The sequence below is a fragment of the Camelus dromedarius genome, chromosome 5 (assembly GCF_036321535.1).
Source record: "Camelus dromedarius isolate mCamDro1 chromosome 5, mCamDro1.pat, whole genome shotgun sequence".
Taxonomy (NCBI): Eukaryota; Metazoa; Chordata; class Mammalia; order Artiodactyla; family Camelidae; genus Camelus; species Camelus dromedarius.
This window is the reverse complement of record NC_087440.1, coordinates 25,408,909-25,433,175: the sequence shown is the minus strand read 5'-3', so window position 1 is coordinate 25,433,175 and position 24,267 is coordinate 25,408,909. Positions and strand designations below refer to the sequence as shown.

At 43.2% G+C, this 24,267-nt stretch overlaps 1 protein-coding gene and 1 long non-coding RNA gene across 4 annotated transcripts in view; both read right to left on the bottom strand.

Moving 5' to 3' along the window:
- Positions 1–13,649: 13,649 nt before the first annotated feature.
- LOC135321391 (uncharacterized) lies at positions 13,650–15,217 on the bottom strand. The gene is made up of 3 exons (XR_010381125.1): positions 15,167–15,217; positions 14,566–14,755; positions 13,650–13,896 (listed from the first exon to the last, which is right to left on the bottom strand). It is a non-coding gene; the product is annotated as an uncharacterized LOC135321391 (long non-coding RNA).
- Positions 15,218–23,450: 8,233 nt separating this feature from the next.
- Positions 23,451–24,267, bottom strand: part of MEIS2 (Meis homeobox 2) — a 195,054-nt gene continuing 194,237 nt past the window's right edge. For all 3 annotated transcript variants that reach the window (XM_064485756.1, XM_064485759.1, XM_064485762.1), the window contains one exon: positions 23,451–24,267. This exon is cut by the window's right edge and continues 609 nt beyond it. The gene's annotated coding sequence lies outside the window, so the exon portion shown is untranslated.

The following is a 24,267-nucleotide window of genomic DNA, read 5'->3' as shown; positions in this document are numbered from 1 at the left end:
TTATGTATTATAAGTGATCTAGAGAGGATTTAAAGTGTGAGGGAGAATGTGTGTAGATTATATGCAAATACTACACCATTTTATGTAAAGGACTTGAGCGTCCTCAGGTTTTGGTATCCACAGGGGTCCTGGAACCAATCTCCCATGGATACTGAGGGACAACTGTATATTCGTGTATATATGGGAAAAATACTTCATATAGGCCAAAGGGAGAAATAAATCATTTCCATTCTGTTTGGCAGTCTCACAGAGAGCTTCCAGAAGCTGGCATTTGAGTCGACTCTTGAACTTGATCCAGTAGTGGGCCAAGACATCCCTAACTTAGATAATAGAATAAGCAAAGCTACAGGAGAGGGAAATAGGAAATCTTGGTGCCTGATGAGTTGTCCAGGGGGATTTGAGTATCAGTGTGTAGAGGGTTTTGTAAGGTGGAATAATTCAAGATGGTAGTGTTGTGGCAAAGTGTGTTACAGCTCAGTGCTACAGCTCAGTGTTATAGCTCAGTTGTGACAGCAACCTGGATCCAGGCGAGAGACCAAGCAGCACTCAGAGGGCTGAAGAACTCAGGTTTATTAAGTCAGGTTTATTACGCCAGCGGGCCCAGAGGAGTTAACACTCCAAGCTCTGGACCCCATCTGTAGATTTACACAGGCTTTTATAGGCTACCAGTCTAGATTTTGCAACATTTTGTAACATCATATGCAAATAAGATATAACAAAGGTGACTAATTAGGAACAAGCTTTGTAGAAGTGGACCAATCAGGAGTGAGGGAAATGGACCAATCAGGAGTTAGTTCAGGGAACCAATAGAATCTTAGGGATAAGTTCCGCTTTCCTAGAAGTAAGCCATTTCAGAGTTTAAAAAGTGAGATAATGTCGCAGGGCCAGGGAACCGAATGGTGCTGGCAGGAGGGTAGTGGCCCTGCCTGGGGGTCCTGCCGTCTTTTTCATCGGGCTTCCCACCTCAGTAGAAAGTCATCTTGGGCTTTATTCTGTCAGCAAACAGGAGATACTGGCAGCTTGAAGTAATACTATCTCTGATAAAGCTCACTTTATTTGCTCAAACAAACTTTAATCAACTAATCAATGCCTTGTTAAGATGGCATAATCCATTTGCCAGCTCTCCATCCAATGTGTGCTACTGGAGCTGCCTGCAGCTTTACAGCCACGAATGAGTGACCATGTTGGTCTTGAACCACCGGACTTTAAAATGTAAATCTGAAAGAGGAGGGGAGTACCTCACCTTCTTCTAGTCTGGAATGAGAACCAGGCTTGGGTACAATAACTGGGGGCTAACTGACTGGCAGTCAGAAAAAGACTTCAGAAACAAAAAAGGAGATGTCTTCTGGAATGCCCCTTCCAGGTTGTTCCCAAAACAGTTCTCATTGTTCTTCCTTTCTCTACCTCTTCCTCCCTCTCATTTTCTCCCTAAAAGAAGGAAAAATGGTGGAAGATCTATGTCTATCTGAAAAAGAGCTACCCTTTTTCCTCCATTACTATCCCTACAAAGGTACCAGAGGGTAGAGAAGCCAACTGCGTTTAGTCAGATGGAATGCTTGACATACATGAGGCGTGTACCACAGATAGTTCATTCTACATGGCAGAAATTGGACATGGGCTGTATGATTTGACGTTAATGTGTCACATATAGTGGCATGTGGCATTCCATGGAGCACCCCACACATTGTTGCCAGAGTTTCTGGTACAGTTAGCTTGACTATTTCCTGTCTACTCCATCCCCATGTGCAATGCTTGATGCCTGAGGTCTTCCATCACCTCTTATTTAAAATACTGCAAGAATGTCCCAGCTGGTGGTGGTGGTGATGACAACAATGAGATAGTTAACTTTTATTGAGTAGGGCAGGATTTTTTGGGCATTCAGTTTTTAAACTTTATTTTTAAATAATTTCAAACTTCTGGAAACTTTACAAGAAAGATACTTAGACTCAGCCGCTCAATAATTCAAATACTCCCCAACCTCTATTACCAACTTCCTAACTGCTCTTTCCCTGCTAACTCTGAGGCTTGGAAGAATCCACACATCTCACTCCTTTGATGAAATGGCTGAGCACTTCTGGAGAAAAGTACACGATGATACAGATGGTTGTCACCACACATCACCCTTGGCAAGGTTCATCCATCTTTTAACTTGATCCTGTGTGGCTTCCAGTCCCACTGCCCTCACACAGGGATTCTAAACTTCTTCCTCTCCCTTTGTGTTCCTTCCCCATGGCCACGCCCCCTTCTCTGGGTGCCTTCTACCACCTGAACAATCCAGGCTCTCAGGCAGAACCCACATTATCTTCTGGGCCCCACACCTCTATTTACTCCATGTGTACCCCAGCCTTTCCTTCCTTTCTTCTTCTCTCAATGAAGAGGTGACTTTTAACTTTTATAAAAACCATCTTATTCTCTGGATCCCAGCTTCTACTACAACCTTACTCCAATAAATTATATCTTCTTCCTTCTATATCCTTGCTCTCTCAGTTAGTCTATATATCTTCTCTTTTACTGCTTTCTTTTCAGCCACATAAATAAGCTCAGTTCTCTCTTATCTTTAGAAGTAAAACATCCCTTGATCCTACGTCTTCCCTTTATCAATTGCCATATTGTTTCAGTTTTTCCCATGCATGAGATTCTTGAAATTAGTTTTCAATTACACTGACTCCACTTTCTCACCTTCCTTTCACTCCTCAAACCATTTCAGTTTGCCCTCTACCTCTAACATTGCACTGAAACTACCTTCCCCAGGGCCACCCATGGCCTTTTTTTTTTTTTTTTAATTGTACGATTCCATTTATGTGATGTACTTAGAGTAGTCAAACCCATAGAAACAGAAAGTAGAATGCTGGTCTCCAGGGGCCTGTGGGAGGGGGAATGGGGAGTTTCATGAGTACAGTTTCTGTTTGGGATGATGAAAAAATTCTAGAAATGGGATGTGGGTGATGGTTGCATAATAATGTGGATGTACCTAATACAACTGTACACTTAAAAATGGTCAAGATGTTAACTTTTATAATTTTTTATTGAAGTATAGTTGGTTTACAATGTTGTGTCAACTTCTGGTGTACAGCATGATTCAGTCATACATGTACAAACATACATTCATTTTCATATTCTTTTTCATTATACATTATAAGATATTGAATATAGTTCCCTGTGCTATACAGAAGAAACTTGTTGTTTGTCTATTTTATATATAGTAGTTAGTCTCTGCAAATCTCAAACTCCCGATTTATCCCTTCCCACTCCATTTCCTCCCTGGTAACCGTAAGTTTGTTTTCTATGTCTGTGAGATTGTTTCTGTTTTGTAAATAAGTTCATTTGTGTCTTTCATGACCTGTTAGTTGCTAAATCCAATGGACACTTTCCAGGTCTTACCTTTTTAAATTGTTCCCTCCCTTTCATCTTGTTTTCCCTTCAAAAATATTTATGAGACGTTGAGGATGCCTAGTGAACCAAATTCCTACCTGGCCCTGTCCTTATGGAATGGTGCAGTCCAGCCGGTGAAACAGGCATTAACCAAATAATTACATGATGAATTATTAACTGGAAATGTGATAATGCTACAAAGAAAATTTAAGTGGTATTATAAGAATAGAGAATCTAGCCTAATCTAGAGGGGAAATGGGCAAAAGAAACAGCCCCATGGAAATGGCATTTCAACAGAGATCTGCAGAATGAATAGCAGTTCACCCAGTTAGAGATGGGAGCTGGTGGAGAAGGGAAGAGCCTTCCAAGACATGGAAGCAACCAGAATGTCCACCAACAGATGAATGGGTAAATAAGATGTGGTATATATACAGTGGAATATTACTTGGCCATAAAAAAAGAATGCAGTATTGCTATTCACAGCAACATGAATGAACCTTGAGATTATCATACTGAGTGAAGTAAGGCAAACAGAGAAACACAAATATATGATATAATTTATGTGTAGAATCTTAAAAAATAATACAAATGAACTTATTTGAAAAACAGAAACAGACTCACAGACATAGAAAACAAACTTTTGGTTACCAAAGGGGTAAGAGGGTGGGGAGGGATGAATTAGGAATGTGGATTAACAGATACATGCCACTATTTATAAAATAGATCAACAACAAGGATTTACTGTATAGCACAGGGAACTATATTCAGTATCTTGTAATAGCCTATAATGGAAAACAATCAGAAAAAAAATATATGTATGTGTATCTGAATCACTTTTTTGTACACCTGAAACAAACACTTTGTACATTAACTATACTTCAATTTAAAAAAAAGAGAGAGAGACTAAAAATAAATTTCAACTCATATTGCAAAAAAAAAAAAAAAGAATCTAGTTTCTCTGGCTCCCATTCTAGTGGTCTTCCCATTATCTGTTATCAAACAACCCAAGAAAATACTTAGTTAATAACCTGCAGGCAAAATGTATGCAACATAGGTCTTTTGTAAAGGTGGAATGCTCAAAGATAAGTACACAGGTCCAGACACATGACTGAAGTGACCTAAAAGCTATAGAACAAATTGGGAAGCTATACTAATATTGAGTTTAGATAACGTGATTAATAAAAGTGAAAGGTGGCTAAATTTCATGGATTATTCATATATGGTCCTGTCCAAGCTAGAAGGGAGGGTAGGGTGTTGACTAGTCCATTAATTTAAAAAATAATAATAATAGTGGCAACTGGTCTTTGTTGAATCCTCACCATGAGTCAAACTCTAAGATAAATTCCTTCATGCATTCACTCATTTGACCATCACGTCATAGCCTGATGAGAGGTTTAGAAGTGTTAGTTGTCACCTAAGGTCACATAATTGGTGGCTGAGCCAGCATTTAGATCCAGGCAATCTTCCTGTAAAGGTTTGTTTTAAACCACTGTGCTCTCCTGCCTTTGTTAGTTAAATTTGTCTATCCTCTGCACTAAGGCAGCTTTGACTGCTGGCTTTTTCTCTTTGCTGACCTCTTTTTAAAATTTTAAAAGGGGAAGGGTTATTCCTCAAAGTTATCCCCAATTGATAGAAAATAAAGGAAATGAACTATTATTTCTTTCCCAACCCCTTCTTTGAGTCCGAAAGAAAAATATTTAAGTGGATAAAATTATTTAATTGAAGATAAAATATGTTCATTTATAAGCCAGGCTTCATTACATTTTCTTTTTTATAAAAAAAAGAATATATAACTGTGCCTTATCTTTTATTTGTCTGTATTTCCCTCTATTGTTTGGCATCACTGCTATCTCAGATTATAAACTCTAGATGGCAGTGATCAAGTTAAGGTTTGTGCAGTGTCTGAACAATGGTATATATATTGCAGAATACAGAACAAACACCATTTGTAATTATAATAAGGGTAAGTTCTGGAAGAGGTAAACAAGGGTATAAAATTCATCTTCCGTATGGTTATTATTCCATTTATATGAGAAGTCCACTAAATTCACTGAACCATATCAGGCCACATCTGTTTGAAAACCTACCAGTTTTTATGAACATTAAATAAAAATGGTTAGATTTAATGACCATTGATCATATTCATGCAAAAACAATGAAAACAGAAATGCAGCAGAAAGGAGGCCACACTGATCAAGAAAGGAGTCGTAAGTGCTAGCAAGTTCAGTGTTTGATTTTTCATATTTTCGGAAATCAAATATCTGCTGCTTAGGCTCCAGAACTTTCTCTAACTGGAGGGCACATTTTGTTTCAGTGTTGTTTTCTTTCTTGCTTAAGTATTAACCTCAGTAGCACAGACTCAGAAAAGAGTCCGCACGTATTTACACATAAGCTTTACTCACACAAGTTAGGTTTTTGAACCTTAAGAGAAACCGCTCGGATGAACAGTTTCACCACAAGGAGAAGCAATGAATGACAGCCCTGAAACGGAATGAAGTTGGAGCCGGGGGTGGGGGCAGGGAGAGGCAGACAAGAAGTGAAAGAAAGTTCTCCTCGCTGCATTTTACAGGTGAAGCCAATTCCACTTGGATCAGACCTTCCAAGTTAGCATGACAGAGGGTAAAGAGAGGTGGAGAGGAAACTTTGAGTGACATTTTTGACAGCAAGGGACAGAAATAACCGTCTTTCAGAAGAGGCTATCATAAATACAAGATCACCGTAGGCATGAATAGGATCCCCCTTCATGGAGGAAAGATGGCACACGTGTAGGGGTCGAGGTGGGCTGCGCAGAAGAGGCAGGCGGGAAGGCTACCCAGTGCTGAGGTCAGGGGACTCTCAGATCCATTTAAATATCCCTAGTGAGCATTTGGGGAGATTTTTTTGAGGCACTTCCCTCAGTTATTCCTATTTATATCTGTTTCTAGCATGGTTGAGCTGATGCATAACCAATAAATAGACAAGGTTAGGATTTCTGTTAACACAAAAGTTTGTCTTGGTGCCTGTACTGAGATCCATTTATCCGTCAGGCAGAGGATAGAGCTCGTTCTTGCCTGATCAATACAGACATCACAGATCAACAACAAATCTTCATATTGCCAAACAGACCAGTCAATACCTTATTATTATTTAACAAGAATTTCATTGTCAGTGTGCTGGGAAGAAAAATATTAGTGGAAAACTCTGCATGTAGTATTATAAATACTGCTCTCAGATAAAGGGCAGAAGATGGGAAACACCGTATTATACAACAAATTGGCCTCAAGAGCTTTGGGAGCTTGTCAGAAGCCAGAGCTAACTGGTGATATGAGTTGGGCTGGACAGTAGCCATCTTTAGACCTACCTCCAGTTCTTGTTGCAAAGAGAAGAGGGGTTGATCCAGTTGTCCCAAAAGCCTACCTTTCAGCTCCGAAATCCTTGACAAATAAACATTCTATTTTGAATTTTCATTAGGTTAAGGATTTAACAATCAGCTGAAACAGGATGACTAACCCGTAACATGTTCCAGAAAAATAAGAAATGACATGTTGAAGAACATTTAAATTGAACAAAACAGACTTGTGCGTGTGCCACTATTGATATACAAATGTTGGATGTGTTTTACTGTATCTACCGAGTATGATTGATAGGTGATGCATCCATTTCAAGGTTTGTGAATTTAAGTAAATTGTTGTCAGTGGTATCGCTTCTTTAAAAAAAAAAATGATATCCTTACAGAGAATAGACACATTGAGACAGGTTGTACATAAAGCATCAATTTACCACAAATATTCACTTACAATTGTGTAAAAGTGTATATCTATGTGTATATATACATATATACGTATATATAGTCGGGAGTTTTTCAGAAAATTTGGGGAGCATTTTTCAGATTGATTTATTCTTTTTAGAATGTTTAGCGTTTCTGTTTTGAAAACAACTTGTCTTCCTTTTCAAAATGTATGTGCTAAGCTGGCTCTGATGTCAGAGTGAGCTATTTTCACAGGATGGGGGCGGGCAGTCCCCCCTCAACAATTCTTTTCAGAAAAGAAGCCAGTGGTGGGAACGATGGCTGCGCTCACACAGTCTCACACCCTCAGCTCCTGTCCCGAAGCACCGTACAGCCCGCCACCGCAGACTCAGGACGAGGGTGAGAGGATGCAGTTTGTCTTTTACTGCAATGTTAAGTCCTTGTTTGCACCCTTTCCCTTTCTACACTGCCTCTTTCTTCCTCCACCTTGCATTAAATGTCCTCCCTTTGGGACTAAAACATGGGTAAGTCTTGTGCAGAAAAAGAAAAAGAAGCCAAGAGGCAGAAAACTTGTTTTCTCATCTCTCTCCCACTGCTGTTTTCCTTTCCCCTCTCGTTTCTGTCAGTATCTCACTTAGGCTGTGTTTATTTAAATCCTCTTTATATCCAGGATATTTTAGGTTTCCAATATTTTTACACTGAATAAAGATAGCTTTAAGTTTTTTAAATGTCTATCACAAGTATTTTACAGATAAGTTCAATTTAAAACATAAATGAATATCAAGTGGAAAAAGCACAAACATAGATTTTTCTTCACAAAACTGATAGGCATCTGCTTTTACCTTAAAAGAGATCTTTCAAATTTATAATGGAGGTCACTAGAAGTAAGTCCATATTTCACAAGATTGACTGAAAAAAAAAAAAAAAGGAATGGATTTGATGGGAGCCCACCCTGGGTCTAATTCAGAAGTTTCCATTTATGTCATGTCAGATTTGGGGAGACAGAACCCTCACTGAATGCACTGGTCTGACTGTCTCTAAGCTTGATACCCAGGGTTCATGCCTGCAGTTCCTGGCACACTCATAAATATTCATACCTCTACTAATAATTTGCAAGCCAAATTCATTTGGCTTTTTTCACCCCATCAATCTTATAATTAATAAGGGTGGTGCTCTTATTTCACTTTCCTCCAAAAGAAAAGATAAATGAAATAAAGAGTCATCCTGTAAATTTAAATAGGAGTGCCTCTTACTGATTAAAAGCTGATGTTATCATATAATGGTGGAAGGAGAGGCTTCAGTTACTTCTCTCACTGCTGGCTGGAGGGGGCGACGGGCACTGGCAGTGGTGGGGGAGGCAAATGAGAGCCAAGGAAGCATCTCCAGATGTGGCAGCATTAGCCTTGCTCTGAGGAGCTTTGTTATCTATTAAAATAAATGCATTGGAGAACTTTGAGATAGTATGTTGAAAGTGCGCTGTAGGGTGTTTATTTATAAATTGCACTCTTACCTACCGTTGAGGTGGATGGACATTAAGTATAGCATGCAAATATCCAGAGGATTAGACTCGAAACTGTCTATAGGTTCTGGCTGCAGTTTAGAAATTTAGAGACATTTTAGAAAGTTGTCAAAATTTAGTCATTATTGTGTCTTGAAAGTGCCTGCCTTTGAATGAGCCTGAGAGCTGCATTTCTAAATCTAATTGTAAAGATGTGGTCTCCACCGAAACATTAAAGGAGGCATACATCACAAAATGACTTTGCAAATAAATCATGGTCCATAGGACATGGTGTAAAATGTCCACTCCCATTGGATTTTCTAAGGTTGTTGAAAGCAAAGCAGGAAAATCAAATTGAATATAATTTAGAAATAAAATTTTGATAATTGAGCTAAGTAACTTGAACTTGTCAATCACCTGTGACCTTAGTCTATTTACACTTTTCACTCGAACATTCAGAAGCCCTAAGGCCAATAGATAAGCTTCAAGTACAAACAACTGGCCTGGCTCCGTGGGGTGGGCAGCGGACCCCTCTGAGATGACGATTCACTCTGTGTTAGAACCAGAGGCCTGGATACGTGAGGAAGCAGAAGCAGCTGCACTTTGTAGTCAGGTATTTGCCTCTAACTTTCCTTAAGGGGAACTTGCTTTAAGGCTGTAATACTCAGGGGGAGGGTGTGGCTCCGTGGTAGAGCGTGCGCTCAGCAAGCACGAGGTCCGGGGTTAAATCTCCAGTACCCCTGTTACACAAGTAAATAAACCTACTTACCCCTACAAATAAAAATTTTAAGCAAAGATTCAGTACTGTGCTATTTTTGTGTTTCAGTCAGTTTTAGGAGCTCTTGTCACTTGATTCTCTGTATCAGGCCCCTCCCCCTTTTATTTAGTGAAGACAGTGTAAGGGGACACTGGGCACTCTTAACGTTCTTTATCCTTAAAGCTTGTACTTAAGCGTCTTGTTCCATAAAAGCACGTCGTGTTCAGGTCAGTCCTTTAAAAATGTTGAAGCATTAAGTTTACAGCTTAATTTTTATACCTTAATTCTGTGTGAATATAATTATACATTTGATTTACAGCAAAAAAAATTTTTTTTTGCTTTTCTCTATCGCTGTTTAAAATAGGGGAGTCAATGAGAGGGAAGCAAGCCTAATTTAACGGAGTCTCCTTATGTTTCCTCAGACCTAAGGCAGTCTTGCTTCCGGGGTGACGCTGGCGGACAGAGCCCGCAGACTCTGCACAAGCCTCAGGCTCGGAGAGCAAGACAGCTTTGTAAGGTGTCCTCAGCATGTTTGGGGTTGGGATTCTTACTCTGTCCGGGTTTCTTCCTGTAGAGTATGGGGGGTTACTGGCTCTCTACCAAGCCCTCGTCAACCTTGTTTGGCTGGGGTTGGGCCGGGGGGATCTTGGAAAACTCACTGTTGGGTAATAGTCTCTCTCCTCTCTTCCCCCAACGACTTTGCAAAAGCAGAATTAGATCCACCTAAAGCTTGTGGGGAATTTTGAGGACTTTGCTATCACTCTTCTAAGTCATCAAAACATGACACAGGGGTTTTCCTGTAGGGGAGCTGCTGAAGGGATGACAGAGGGTTCATCCGTGAGGGGTAGGAGGGGTGGGGGCTCTGACAGTCACTCTTTCTCTGATTTCAAAGCTGTTCCTGGAGCTAGAGGTGAGCCTTCCATCCCTGGGACCATCTGCAGTCTTGCTGCCCTGGTGCCCCCATCAGAGCAGAGGCTGCTGGAGCGGGCAGTGCTCAGGCCCTGCCCTGCCACCTCTAGCTTTAAAGGGCGCTGCAGGCTGAGCGCTTAACAAGTTGGGGTTTGGCTCTTCTGGTCACAGACTTCCTCGTTCGCCAGCGTGGGACCCCGGCAGTCACACTGTGGTGGACAGGAAGTGCCCGCCCTGCCTGCTTCTCCAGGTTCTGGGAGTGGTTGGGACCTGAGGACTCCATCTCTCCCTAATAACCTTCCCAGCAGCTGGGGGAGAGGTGAAAAGTGCCCCTCTTACCTAGCGTCCCTCCCCCGCTGCAGGTGGGTGTCCCAGGGCGGCCCAGAGCAGCAGGGGCCTCACTCCCCATGACACCCCAAGATCTTGTGGGGCACCAGCTGTGCTCTTCCTCAGCCAGAGGGGCCTGAGGGGGATTGCAAATATGTCTTTATTTCAATGTTTTTCCTTTCTCTTTTTTGAAGACTGGCTGCAGAGGTGAGAGAGAGAACAGGGTAGGATTGGGTCAGAGAAGAGGACTCAATTCTCTCTGTTACAGAACTTTGTGGCTGTTCTGTACACATGTGCCTAGGTTGCCTCGGGGTGTGTGTGTGTGTGTGTGTGTGTGTGTGTGTGTGTGTAACAGAGAGAAGGAGGGAGGAGAGAGAGAGAAAGAGAGAGAGATACAAGGCTAAAGAATTGTAAATCAGGTTGGTCTGTGGAACACAAGTCAGAGGTGTACCAGATCCAGCTACCCTGGCCTCACCTTGCAGGTCTAGAATAGACATCTATAGCTCTGAGTTCATTTAACCCTTTTTGTTCATCAATCCCAAGATCTTTCTTTTTTCCCCCAGGACCCAGAGAGAGAGGCTGGTGGGGAAAGTGGGGCTGGAGGGGCCATCAGCAGAGGCTCAGCCAAGAGAGCTGGGCTCCCCAGATGCCTGTCGGGGCTCCCCGGTGCTCACGCGCCCTGGCCTGCGGGGCTGCCTGCCTTCGAGTCCTTCATCCAGGCGAGAATTGGAGGCTTTCCTTTTACCAATTCAACTTGTTTTCTGTAAAAATGGGAACTATGAATCATGTTGATTATTTTTGTTTTTTAAAGTCACATTAGCCTGAGATTATGTTTACCAGGCAAAGTGAAATGGAGCAGTAGGAAGAGTTGGGATAATTGCAGATAAAAACTACCACAAATGATAATTTGTGTTAGAGTGAAGATGGGCTCCTTTTGGACAGCGACTTGGATCTGCTGTGTATTTGGATAGAAACAACCCTACCTATATATTACTGTGTGGGGGCACCCAGGCTCATCAATATCTTAAACATCCCAACTCTGTTGGATTTCAAAAGGTGGATGGTTGACACAGACCAAGAGCCTGCTTCTGTGTGAGTGTGTTTTGGAGAAATACTTTGGACCTAATAGCTCTGCCTTGAATACACAAAGACATACAAAATAGAGGAGGAGGAAAGATGAGGAGGAAAGGGGAAAGGGAGCCACAAAAGTAAAAAAAGAGAAAAGGAAGTGGGTGTGGAGATGGAGGAGAGGGAGGAGGACTAGCGAGGAGGGAGACGGGGAGGGAGACAGAGACAGATTTTCACACGTGCAGACCAAGGGCTTTGAAGCCCTCGACCCCGACCCCCAAACCCAAGTGCATCTCACAAAACAAGTTCGGCTCGTATTTCAGGCCATCTCGCAGCCCCGCGTCCGCGCTCCCGGGGGCCCTAATTCACTCCTGGCCTCGCCAAACAATGACATTCGAACCTGGGAAAATAATTGCATTAGAGCAGATTACTTATAACCGATAGTTATCCGTCTTTTTCTGTTCGACAAAAGTCTATTAAACTCAGCACAGCCATTACCAGCTGAGCTCTAGAGCGCGCCTTCATTAAGAAAATTAAAATCATACTTTTGAATCTAAGCACAGCCCGTACAGGTCTCCAGAGCCCGTGTCAAGCCCCGACGTCTGCGTAAACCCGATTTTCCCGCGAATCCATCTCGGCTCTTTGGATACCGTGGGTCAGGGTGAAGAGATTGAGTGCGATGACAATTCCTGGAAGATAGGGATGTCTGCGCTCCAGAAGTACCATCTTTCTTCCCAGCCCCACACCCCCTCCCATCCCCCGCCGCCTCCCTCCAGGAATCTTTTCTCAGGCGCTTTCCAGTTAAAGGCACCACACCTGTGCAGGCGTGGCCCAGGACTGGGGAACCGGCGGGGCGGGGGACCGGGAGAGGCATGGGATCGGTCCCCCGAAGCCGCGTGGGTGAACAGCCCCAGCTGACGTCTGCGGACAGACGCCCGCTCCCAGTGCACGTGTCACACACTCACACACGCACGCACGGTCACCCTAGTGCAGGGGGACACTGTCCCCTCCGTTGCATTTTACATTTGCTCCAGGACCCTCGTGGCCTGTGAGCCTTTTGTCCACACAGGCACGGAAGTCTGGCCCCGGGACTGAGCAGGCAGCTGCATGTGCCTCGGATAGGGACCCTCTCTCCCTTTGGCCTGGTCTTCAGCCTCTGGGGGCCTAGTGGGGGTTTCCTCTTGGGTTTGGCAGGAGCCTCAGTTCGAGGTACCCCTTGGAGATTCTGGGGGAAATCGGCCCAGCTCCTCGCCTGTCCTGCACCCCAGCGAGGGGAGGAGGGAACAGGTGGGGAGGGCGGGAGGGGGGCCGGGGGGCGGGGTGGGAGGGAGAGCGACACCCCTCTCCCCTCCCGTGGTGGCCTCAGGGTAGCCGCTCCCAGTGCTCCAGCTGAGGTGGGAGCTCCAACTCCACTTTCAACTGGAAACATTACCAGACAGGAGAGCTGTCTGCTCGATTTCGGAGGGGGCGCGTTTGCATTGATTTTCTGTGGCATCTGGAAATGGGCAGGGTCCGAAGAATAATTTTTAGCACAGTTTATTTTTTGTTGTTCACCAGCGCCCTTCGTTTCAGCATCGTGCTTTTAAAAATGTTAACTACTCTGTATTTCTCTGAAAAGTCTGCCCAACTCAAGGCTCCAAAGGAAAACAAAACGGCGTTGGTATTTTTTCGGGGTGTCTTTTCCTAGGGCTCTGGGAGCAGAGATGCACTGTTTCCATTTTTGTCAGAATGCCCAGTAATAGAGTTCTCACCCCTCTTTATGTCTAATGAGGGCTTTGAGGTTTATTAGGGGAAAATGGCACACACTCCCTCAGCACTCAAATACAGGATTAGGTGGAGCTTACTTGAAAGTGTATAATATTGTTGTCCCTTGGCAAGTGTCTAATTCTCTTTCCCATAATTTCTGTTTAACACAAAATCCTACAAAATTCAAGTGATGAAAGTCAGCGAATAGATGTGGACAACCAAACATCTTTTTACATCTCCACAGCTTTCAACGTGCTAAACTGGTGGGTATTAAAAATCTTTTTTTTTTTTCAGGGAAAAAGAAAATAAAACAAGTTCACCGTCACTGTTGCTGTTAGTGTTTTCTTCTCATCAAATGCAGACACATCATTAGATTTCTTTTTCCTTTGTAGCAAAGGATGAGGAAATCAGAAATGAATAGCAGCCTTTTAACAGCAGCAAATCCAGGACTTTTGAGATGGTTTTCTTTGCTTCTGTTTTCCCTTCCTTGCCCTTCAAGCAAAACAAAAACAAAGATAAAAAGGAAGAAACACCATTCCTAGTGGAGAGTTTATCTTGTTGCCACAATAAAGGGGTGGAGACAGTTAACAGCTATTTGAGATGATAATGCTTAGTGATCCCATTCATTTAATCATAATCTTCAAGTGGTTTAAGATGAATGGCAAGAGGTGTTTTTGGTCTCTTCCTAAGGACCTTTGCATTAATTTACTTAGAACATTGACCAGACTGTCAATGTCTCCAAATTTCATTAAGTTGAACTGAGACAAATACAATTAGATTTTCGTATTCTCTTTCTCTGTGAGAATATCTCCTGGAATTATTTTTATTTGGATTTGACTGCAATGAGGGACACTTCCTTCCTTTTCTTTATTATAGGTAGAGAGAAATAGATATATAAAATATGTGTGTCACAGGTGCACATATATACATATGTATTTGAATGAACCAATATTGTTTGCAGATAACTTCCCTTTCCCTTCTGAGCTTAATGAAGACCTTTCAAAAGTCAACTCCAGTGGCAGGAGGCAGACTCTGCCTCACCCAGACCAGGATTTCTGTTTAAAGTAAGTTTGAATGCACTGAACTTCTTCAAAACAGACCAAAATAATAATAATAATAATAATAATGAGAACAACCTGGAGTATAAATATTTAACTTTACCTCAGTCGTCACAATAGCCCCAGAAATTCTTCAAACACAACCTGACTGAGGCATCACTTCACTGGCGCGAGACGGGGCTGCCTCTGCCTTGCCCTGGGAGCTCCGCTCCTTCCCTGACGTCCCCGGGTCCCCGTCCCGGTCCGGAGCGGCCCCAAAGAGGAGGGTTGGAGAAGGCGTGACGCGGGGATTTCTAGGGAGAAGCGAGGCAAGAAGATTTTTAAACTCCAAGGTCCTGATCCTCTGGCTAGGCAGGAACGTCAAGAGCCCCACCTTTCCCCTGCCGTCCTCCCTGCACGGTGTCCCTTCGCCCGCGCCTCCTTTCTCAGAGCTGTATTCGCCCCAATCCCGCAACCCAGCACCTTAAGAAAGCAACCCCCCCCAAACTCCCTACAAACTAAAGTCGTTCCGCACTGCTGGCTGACACTCTTTCTGCTGGGTCTAGCTGTGGTCGGAAGGCTTTCCGCGTAAGGGCTGCCCCGCCAGTGCCTTTCCCTGGAGGAGAAGCTGGCGGCGGTGGCAGGTCGGCCGGCCCGAGGTTGTCCCGGCTCCTGCTACCTGCACGCCCTCGCTTTACTGTGGTCAGAATCCCTGAAAGACTCACTGGGACGCCGAGAAAGCGCCTCCATGCACCGAAACGGTTGAAAAATAACCCTAACACCCTCAAATAGTAGCAGTCGCACATTTTGCATTGCCGTGAAGCACCCAGGTCAGATCAAGTGTCAAAGACGGTGGTGGTTTATTTTGGTGCATTTCAGCTCCCCTTTCCGTTTCCAGCAAAATTGAGAACACGGGCGAAGAAAGAACAGGGGCTTCGGGGCGGGGGGGGGGGGGGACGTGTGTGTGTGCGTGTGTGTGTGTGTGTGTGTGTGTGTGTGTGTGTGTAGGTAGGTAGGTAGGTAGGTAGGTAGGTAGGTAGGTATGGTGCCAACTTTTAAGCACATTCTCTATTTAAAAACAAAAACAAAACCCAGACAGGGGCCAGTATTTCTTTGCGGTGCAGGAAAGGGTCATTCAAGACAAGGAACTGTCTGAATTCTGAAAGCGATTTCGCGGGACTTTACTGAAATAGTAAGAGTTCCCTGGGAGCTTAATTTTGCGAGGCTGTAAAATGTTGTTTTGTATTGGCTTTTCCCCCCCATCAGATACCCATTTTTTAAAAACTTCTACGGCAGCTATTAAAAACACTTCCTTGGACTCGAAATCTACAGCTCAGCAGAAACAAACAAGCCCCAGCAAAAACCCAGAGAATAAAGAGATTTAGAAGGAGAAAATGTGTCCTTTTCTTAGTCATTTGATAGTTTATTCCCCGGAGGCCAAGTGAAGATGGGGGTTCGTATTTTATTATTTTATTATTCGTATTTTATTAGTATTTTATCATTTATTTATTTAAGTGTTCAGCCTTGACAAACTATTCCCCTGCCGCGGGGTTCTGCTGCAGAACCGAGGTGGGGGCGGAGGAAGGAGTCAGTCAAGGAGGGCGGGGGGCGCAGAAAAACACAATTTGCTTCTCAGGGGGCTGACCCGCAGCGGTCTACTCCGCTGGCCAGCAGGGGGCGCTCTGATGTTATCTCTGGACGAGACAACCGAGCCGCTCCAAGCCGAAGACAGGCTTTGCAGTTTTACGCAGCTGCAAAAGGAAGGGGTGGGGGGTGTAGCTCCTAAATCCTCAACAGCTATTCCACTTGGGTTATTTACCCTCTGTTCAGCATCATACGTCCGTCTCACTTTACCTACCCAGCCCGCTTATAATGCACCCACCATCAACTTCTTTTCGTCTGCATCTATGCAGCACATGTATGATCTCTCTCCCTAGCCTTGAAATATACATTAATGCAACTTATTAAAAGCGACGATGAATAGTCAACATTTTTTTCGCCTGTTAGTTCCGCTGATTCAAGCAGGATTTATTTGCAGATCTCACATCCCGGAACCATAATGCGTGATTTTTTCCCCTTAAATAAAATTGGTCAAATGTTGACAACCTTTAAGCCAATCTAACACTCAAGATTAGTGATGGGAAACTAATGAGAAAATATCAGATCGCCCGGCCTGAGGGCTGCCAATTAAATCTTCGCTGATTGAAAAATAAAAGCGGACTTGGGGTGTGAGCCCAGCTCAACTTCAACTATTAATTTAACATTGCCGGGGTCCGTGCCTTCTCTCCTCTAAACTGCTTCTCCTAATAGAGCTTCTTCCTCTCTCATCCCTCAACCTAAAAGCCAAATGTTATTTCGCCGAATATTTCAAGAGGTCCAAATCAGGATGATCATTTCTTACACGGTAAATATTAGGCCTTTAAGCAATATGATTTAACTAATTAGAAAATTTACATCATTAAGTCTCAGGGAGAGAAAAAAAAAGAAACAAATCTGCCAGTCATTTTAAAGGAGACAGGCACTACTGAAGTGTGAAGAAATCGGCTCTAATTCAAAAAGGCAATCGGGCAGAAAAAGCCCTCAACATTACCCTGCTAGTTATTAATCAGAAAAGGCTCTCTCTCCTCCCCACTCCCCCTCCTCTCTTAGCACTGAGTTTAAGTTCGTTTTTTTGCCAGTGGCCCATGTCATATTTATATTGAGGTTTTGTCTGCTAAAGGATTGAGATCTGAAAATGTTTCCATATGAAGAAAACAGAATCCTCAAAGGGAAAAATGTTCACAGAATCACCTTTCTTCCAGACAAGTAAATCTGTTGTGATAAACAATTCTCACTCCTTCTTTATTTTTGATTCATTCTTCTGGGGTTTTTGTTTTTTTTTTTTTTCTTCTTCTTCTTCCCATTAAGTTCCTATTTTGAAACCTGCTTGGTGAGAACTAGATAAAGTCTTTGTGTTCTGCTCCCCTCCCCCTCCTTGCTTGCACCCCTCCTTCCACCAAGGCGAGAAACTTAGACTGAAAGCAGAAAAGTACAAATACATTAACAAAGCCCCACTTGCTTGATAAAAAGGCCATGGTCTAGGCTTACATGTCAGGAATCTAAGGGAAGGGGGATCAATCCCATGGGTCTACGGACTAAAGATGATGAACTAGAAATTTCCCCCACTGATGTGTAATATTTGATAGAGTGTGTGTGGTTAAAGTGAATAGGAAAGGCAGGCAGGTGAGAATTATTTTAAAGTGCATCGTGATGTTGTGTGGCTTTTTCTCTCATCCCTCCCCTTCTCTATTCAAGCTTAAAACAGCAGCCTCATTATATCTAGGTGCCCCTTCCCACCATACTCTTACTTAAGCCCTTGGTGCACCACACACATAGCCCTTTTCCCTGGTCTTCTCATTCCCAGCAAATTAACTGAAGAGGGAGCTGCAAAGGAACTTAGTAAGTAGTTCCATTTGGAAACTCAGGCCCTTCCTGACATCTCTGAGGACTTATTCTTAGATCCTGGGTTAAAAAAAAATTAATAGCAAGCCTAAGGTATTCAATTTCCCTTCAATATTATTTCTTTTTAAATTACAAAACGGTCCCAAAGGCTCATTTTTCTGCCTTGCCCTATTCTGTTCTTACTAGGTACCATTCCAGCCTCACTTTCTTATCCTCCTCTCGGCTTTACAATCTAAAAGTTTCACTACCTTGCTTCCCACCAAGTCCCTGGGCCTGGAATTCTCAAGTCTTTGGGCTTCTGCGGGCCTGGAGCAGCCCTCCAACGTTAGTCCAATGCCATTCTTCACCCTACCAGATTTCAACTTTGCAGGAGAGAGCAGTAGCAGACCTGGGCTATTAACACACCACAGTTAATTCTCTGCGGGAACTTTTACTAGGTGGGACGTGTGGAAGGAGAAAACATCTGTAAACAGTGAGCACTCTCGAGGGTGGGGAGTGAGTTCCGACATAGAGGCCAGAACACATGATATATGGCAGAATTTGTGAAAGCACCAGTTCAGAGTTCAATTTTGGTGAAATCAGGAAAGGAAAGAGAAAAGAGGGGACATTGGGAAGAATGCACCCCAAATTTAGCTTTCTTTCTGACCTTCATGGAGCTGATGGGAGTCCAACGTGCTCCTCTATGAGAAAGATGAGAGCAAAATGGACACTTCTGTCACCTTCAGGAGGCAGGACACAGAGAGGTGAAAATATAGAAGACAATGGCCTCTGGCGCTGGAGGGCCCCCGGCGGGCTCCCCACCCTTTGCCCCATCCCTCTGCAACCCTCCTTACCTTTGTTGCTTAGATTTGATCTGACACACTGGGTGTTCCTGGGCTGGGTTCTTTGAGAGGAAAAAGACCCCGAGAATCAACCGGTCTCCTGCATCTACCCCGAAGCCAAGAAGCATTACAATGAAATTTACAGCACCTTTAACAACTCGCAAGTAAAGCATTAAAGTTCTCTTTAATTGAGAAAATATTGATTTTTAAGTCTAGAAAAAGCGAAATCGTAATTTAGCTGCAAACTTTCAGGCGAGAATATAGCATATTATGTCGCCGTATTACCGGTCCACCCTTTATACCCCTGCAACCTCACATCTTTAATTGCATTACTTTATGAAGTGATAAAGACAAAAGATAACCCGACTTAAGCAAACGCTATAAAAGAAAAAAGAAAAAGAAAAAAGAAAAAAGAGGACTTAGAGTAATTTCCTTTTCCAATTTTTAATAAAAGAATTGTCTCCCCTCCTTTTTTTTCTTTTGAAGCAGAAAAAAAAATGCCCAAAGGGGAGGAAAGAAATAAAAAGAACGGAAAACCACAGACCAGTCTAAAAGCAACTCACATTAGCAAATCCGTTGATATTCTTTACCAATGGAGAAATGAAGCCAACACATTTAGAGAAAATGCATTCACGGGCAAAACTGCATCCTCCTTTAAACGAAACAAACCTGGGTCTATTTTCTTACTTTACTCCCTCATCCTTTTTGGGGGGCGGGGGGGCCAGAATCCATTGGTGGATATGGAAGGGAAAGAAAATCAGGCTTTCTATGTTATTTCTGTATCGGTTTTTGGTATTATAGAGGAGTAAAGAAGTTTTTGTGTGGTGGTTTTTCATTGATCAGTCACTCTGAGCTAATGTAATTATCCTCATCAATAGGAGGCTGCAGAGAGAATCATTATGTGGGTGACATTGATAAATGATCGCCCAGGAACGGCCCTCTCGCGGGCAACCCCCACATCTGACCCTCCCACACACACAATGTAGTCATAGAAACACCTAGAGAACCTCGGGCACCGCCGCGGAAGGGGCAAGAGAGGGAAGAAAAGCCTCGGGGGCCGGGGTGGGGGCGGGGGCGAAGGGGGGCGGCCGGTCCCAGATCCAAACCAGTTCTGGCGACAAAAACTGCCAACGGCGGGGACAGAGGAGGGCGTCGCGGGCGGGAGAAACCCCCTTCCCAGCAGCAGACCCTCGCGCAGTTGCTCACAACAAAGTGAAAATCCGCCCTCCAGACGGACCCATTCCTCCACACCTTTACCATGTGCGACCTCACTACCAACAACATCTGATGTTTGCCGAGACACACGTTCAAATAGGTTTCTTCAAATGAGCTAAATAATTAAGTTACAAAACCTGTAAGCATCTCATTCTCACGAAGGACCCTCCCCTCGACTGCCCCCGTACAAAAAACCCCAAACAACAAGCAAACCAAACCCACAGATCCATCTGAACAAAGACGGCAGCTGGGCGACCCCCCCCACCACCACGGCGTTCCCCCCAGTTATTTACTGGGCGACCCCTTCCTTTCTCTTCACCTCCTAACCTAGTGCCTCTGATTATGAGATAATGGATTTTGCGATTGTTCCTGTCAGGGAAAAAAAATCCCCACCGAACCCCACGTTTTCATCTTTTGACTGTTTTATTTAAGCCAATGGGAAAGTATTGAGAGCAGTAATTGATTCATAATGATCCATAAATCGATGTCGGAGAGCTGGGGGTGGGGGTGGAGGTGTATGAAGAGTAAGGGCGGGGGGGGGATACTGTTTATTTATTTTATTTCTAAAGCTTCAGCTAAAGTAGCTTTGACACTGTTGGGGCTGGAGGGGAGGAGCTGTTGGGCTCTGCTGGATCATCCATCATCGCTGTCACCCAGAGTCTGCCCCGAGGAGCCGTAGACGCAATCTCCCTTCTGTCTCTACACCGAAACTATTAATATTAAAACCTCCCTTCAAACACTGCCCCGACGGTCTCCATTCTCATCACCATCTGACCGGCCTCCCCCATCAGGCCCGCGCTTCGCCTGCGCCGCCGCAGCCTGCTCCCAGCCCGGCCCCGACGGAGGGAGCGCCACGCCCGCGCGCGCCGCCCCGAGTCGATTACAGCGGCGGCTAAGTGCCCCTACTCCCCACCCCACCACAACACCCGTCGACTTGGAGCACGTCTGTCTACCTCTAAAACACACACACACGCAAAGGGAAGGCCAGGTGAGGGCGGGGGCAGCCCCTTGCACGCGCCCTGCCCTCGCCCAGGCTCCGGCCCTGCCTCCTCCCAGGCCGCCGCCTGCACGTTCGCACCCACCCTGCTCCGTGGGCGGCGGGGCGCAGTGGCTGCAAAGCCAGGGCCACTCGGCACGTCCAGACACCCAGACACCGGCCCTTCTCACACAGTGGCAACTTGCAGCGGAGGTCCAGGCTCCTTATCAAATGGCTGGCCTGCAAGACTAATGGGAACTTGTGGAGGATCCCTGTCCGGTCCCTTTGAAGGAAGGGCCCTCCTCTGACAGCTGCTAGAGATATTAGCCACATTTCCCTTCCCAAATCTGCTCCGGGTTAACAGGCCTACGGGGGCGGGAGGGGGCCGGGAGGCCAGGAGGATCCTGACGGACTCTTCTCGGCAATTCTAAGCAGGGTGAGCTGGGGTGAGTGGGGGGCGCTGACCTGGGGGGTGGGAGGAAGAAGGGGTGGATGAAGACACAGACTTTCCTGGTCTTTTCTCTTTTTCCTTTCAAATGTGGCTTCTTCCTCAATTCCCAACCTTAACAGATGGCGACTGCAGTTCTCTCAGAATTTCTTAAAGAAAGGGAAACCTTTGGAATTTATTTCTGCTTTTGCTTTTCCATATAAATAAAAAAGTGTTTTTATATTACTCTTGTTTTGGAGAACATAAGCAATTTTATTCAGATTACAGTATTTCCTTTAACACTATATGGTTGTCAAAACACCATTCCCAGTTTCTTTGCTTTTGACAGCTGAGTCTTTCTTAAATATACCCAAATCGGAACTCTTTATACTAAATAGTAAACCCGAGATAGGAGCAAGTGCCTTCCGAGGTGGTATAAAAAAAGCATTATAAAAATTGGACAACCCTACCACCTCTCTGTCTTAGCATTGGGAGGGGGAGGGGAAGCAAGGAAATGCAAACAAATATTATTACAATTATTACTCATCTCCACATATTTAAGAAAGTTAAGGTTAATATGATAGGATGTGAAGTTGTTAAAGAAATTAATCCTGAGGTGATTTTAGCCATTAAAACCAAAGGTAGAGAGTTCTGGGGTCTAAACTGTAATGAAATAGCTTAATAATAATTTCACCGAACACTTTCTAAACATGAGCCAACTACAAAGTAAACCCTTCAGCATTTACTGAGAGGAAACGAAGAAAAACTTTGCCAAAAATGTTTTTCAGCTGATGTGAGAGTTAATTTATAAATGGGGAACTTGTCAAAATTTACTTTAAAGCATTTAAAGTGAAAAATACAGGTATTTAAATTTTGCAAAAAGATGCTGTGTGAAATGGGGTAACAAAAATAAGGAAGAAGCTCTCTCTCTTCCAAGTGGCACAGAACTTCTCCATTAATAGTTTGTATCAGAAGTGTTATTTCTATGTTTAAATGGCAGAAGACTAATTAAACTAATAAATGTATTTAATTAAAATTCTACCTAAAAATAGTACAAAACAACAATGGAAGTTTATTTCCTTGTTCCTTTGTATACAACTTCTATTCTTTTTTTTTTTTTTTTTTTTTGCAATGGGCAGATGAATCACAAATAAAATACAAACTGGGATTTCTGAGATAGTGAACTATTTCCCTATCAAGCTGACATCACACAACTAAGCTGAAATTTATGATAGTATCCTTTCTGAACATCGGATTCAAAGTTTGGGTTTACAAAATTCCAGGACAGTATATTTATTTGAAAAATTGAGGGGGGCATGCAAATTCCTCACACCTTTTTTCACTTTGCACACTTTAGCAGGCATTGTTTGGGCAATATCAGTAAGCTAAAATTTCCACGAATGTTGCGTGAAATTTTGAACAGGGCATTATGCTGCCTGTTTTTGTCACTGTTTTAGAAAAAAAAATTTTAAGTTTAGTGACCAAATCCTCACACTAGCGTGCCTGCACATGGAGGTGTCTGAAATAAGACACCATGGTTTAATTTATATTAATGATTAAGTAATCTTTTCAACTCAGGATTTCAAACTCCATAGAAGTTATTTACTCATCTATGAACATCTATATGTAAATTTTAATTTACATATTCAACAGTATTTTAGTAAGTAAGGCAGAGAAAAAACACAGGCAGATGAATTATCTTTGAGCACAGACGTTAGTTATTTCTTGTGATGTAAAATTAACCCTGAAAAATCCCTTTATTCTGGCAGAGGATGAACATGAAAAGATTTATCTGGAAGTTTGTTTGTTTGTTTTTTAATATCATGCATCTAAGAAGGAGGTTGGACATGTTGGTGATCTTTTAACCTGGCTCATAACACACACACACACACACACACACACACACACTTTCATACCTTTAGAAGTTTTCTGCTGGTAGAATTTATAGGCCAAATATATACCAAAAGCCTACAGATGGTTACCTTAAAAAATGGTTGGTAAGTTAAGTTTCAAATATACTCAATTTCTAGGGGCAAAGCCTAGAAATCACTTACTTTCAACCCTACATAGAGTAGGCACTGTGCCGCCTTGCCTTAAAACTATTAAAAACACAAAAGCCTAACAAAAAATCAAAAATGAAATATTTATTACCGCATTTTGTGACTTAACACCTTTTTTTTTAACATAACGTCACAGTCCTCATACAAGTATTTTAATGTAAATTTGACAAAGCTTAAAGGTAACAGCATTTTCTTCTAGTGAGGAACACGTGCTGAGAAAAGAAGAATTCATGGACATACAATACCAATTCCACAGCAGATCTGATACTAGCAAAAACATTCTTTTTTTTTTTCAATTGAGGTAAACACATAGAATATCTAACATGAAACAATTAATAGACCGAACTCTGTACGAAGTTTGTTACAGTATTCTCTTGCTTCTTTTTAATCCCCCAAGCTTTGAGTTTCTGATAAAGTCCTAGTCGTGGTGCTATGACCATTAGTAACTTTTTTTGTGTTGAGGAAAGCTGCCCAACTTAAGATTGTTTTGTCCACAGCCAAGGCTTAGAACTCCTGGAAGAAGCTCCCGCTCTCTTTAAATCTTCATTGGCAAGCTCTTTGAAGAAGAGTCCCCCAAAATAATAAGAAGAATTGGCTTATGAAGCACAAACTATAAAGATCTGTTTGAAACTAAAGGACACATTTATGGAGGAACAAAGGCCGGGCATGAAAACACATTCTTGAAGCCGGAGTCCGAGGGATGAGGTTCAGCCAAACGTTCACCGTGGTCTCCAGCGTGGGTTCTTTTCTCATTGGCCCAACAGGTTCAAAATATACCACAGTCTCTCCTGGATAGTGAATTCACTGATGAACCAAGACAGTCATTCTTTTGGGAACAACACACATAGTGTGGAAAACAAGGATATATTTTTTTTCTCTTCTAAAA